Source organism: Chinchilla lanigera, unplaced genomic scaffold, assembly GCF_000276665.1.
Source record: "Chinchilla lanigera isolate Chin_1 unplaced genomic scaffold, ChiLan1.0 scaffold00110, whole genome shotgun sequence".
NCBI lineage: Eukaryota > Metazoa > Chordata > Mammalia > Rodentia > Chinchillidae > Chinchilla > Chinchilla lanigera.
In genome coordinates, this window is record NW_004955511.1 from 3,878,370 (window position 1) to 3,880,247 (window position 1,878).

Sequence of the window (1,878 nt, forward strand, 5' to 3'; positions counted from 1 at the left end):
AGGTCCAAGGCATTCAACACCTGTGCTTCTCACCTGACAGCCGTTTCCCTCTTCTACACTTCCAGCATCTTTGTCTATTTGAGTTCCAGCTCTGGTGGCTCCTCCAGCTTCAACAGATTTGCATCCGTTTTCTACACTGTGGTGATCCCCATGTTGAATCCTTTGATTTACAGCCTGAGGAACAGGGAAATCAAAGATGTCTTCCAGAGGCTGCAGAAGAAGATGGTTTGCTGCTAAGATTGCAGGTCAGGGACTGCTGACAGATTTGGCCAATCAAACTCATCTTAACCCACAATAATGTGCCCATGACTGGAACTCTACAAGTCTCAGACTGACTTTGACAAAGCCTAATTTGAAATGGGCAATATGCCACCAAACACAGTATCTTTATTCTGGAAGTTTATTATAATATAAGACCTAATAAAAATAGATGATTAACATGAATACACACTTTGCAGAAGAAGAAATACAAATTGCCCCTAACTTCATGAAATAATGTTCATCTTCTTTGGTCACTGGAGAAATGCAAATTAAAACAACACTGAGCTTTCACCATACCCCAGGAGGAATGGGTATTATCAAGGATTTGAAACACCACAAATGCTGGTGAAATTGTTCAAATGGAAAGGGGAAGAAGAGAACAGGGAGGGGGAAGAAAGGAAGAGGAAGGAAAAGTGGAAGAAAAAAATGGAAACAAAGACTTTCTAAACAGGAGAGGAAGAAGGGTTGAAGGGAAAGGAAGAGAAAAAGAACTAAAATGTATTATATACAAGACAAATTCTGTGTGATGCATGTGATCAATATGTATGGCAAATATATACTAATAAAAGTTACATTACCTTCAAGCTTCCTGAACATCTTAGAGATCTAGTTTGCTTGTTGATGATGCTTCTGTGCTTGTTTGTTTAATTCGTCTTTAATCTCCTCATACATTCCAGCCAATTTGTTTCTCACATCCTCCCTGTCAGTACCCATAGGAGCCAGTTTGGGAGAGTGAAACATTTTGGAGGCATCTTCTTGCCTTGATTTCTCACACTGCTATTGTCTGTGTGTGTTGAACATCAAGAATCAATTACAGTGGAAAATCCTGTCACTAATATGGAGATCTCTTTGGCTCGGGGATGCTTCCCAATGGTGTGATCTTGGATTTGGTTATGTTCTGGTATTTTACACCTCTTCAACCTACCTAGCGATCAGACTGAGTCACTATGTCATCAGGAAAGAACCCCTACCAGTTGTATTAGCATCTACAGCGCCAAATATAACAATCTCAACCTTTTCCAATGCCTCACAAGGACTGTGATATATTACTGCTGACAGGCTGAGATATGCAGGATGAGGAAGGGAAAAAGGAAGAAGAAAGGGAAGCAAGTACATCAGAAAGAGGAAAAAGAGATAACAGCGGATAAAAGAAAGACGAGATCAAATGTTGACAATATTTTTATAACTGGAGAGAAGAGCTGGTGGAAAGAAAGATGGTTTGAGAGAATATTTGTCAGAGAGAGAAGGGATGCAGGGGTGGGGAACTGTAATTGGAGATTGAAGAAAGTTGAAGAAAGCTGGAGCCTCTTAATGTGCTGATAGCATGCTTGTGTTTGAATCCTCCCTGTGCAGTTTGGTGAGTTCCCCTGACTTCCCCATGGAAGGTACTATCTAACCACTTTTGGTCCAATTATTTAAATACAGGATGACCCAAAACTGCATTTTTTTTTAAATTTTAAAGGGAGTAGTACATGAGAAACAAATGAAAAAAAATAGAACAGTAGCAGCATACCAGTATCACAAACATAAACAAATCAAAACAAAAACATTCAAAGTGATACAGGGTCTCAAGACAAATTAATACAAATCAACAGTGGTTGTTACATTGCATATAGC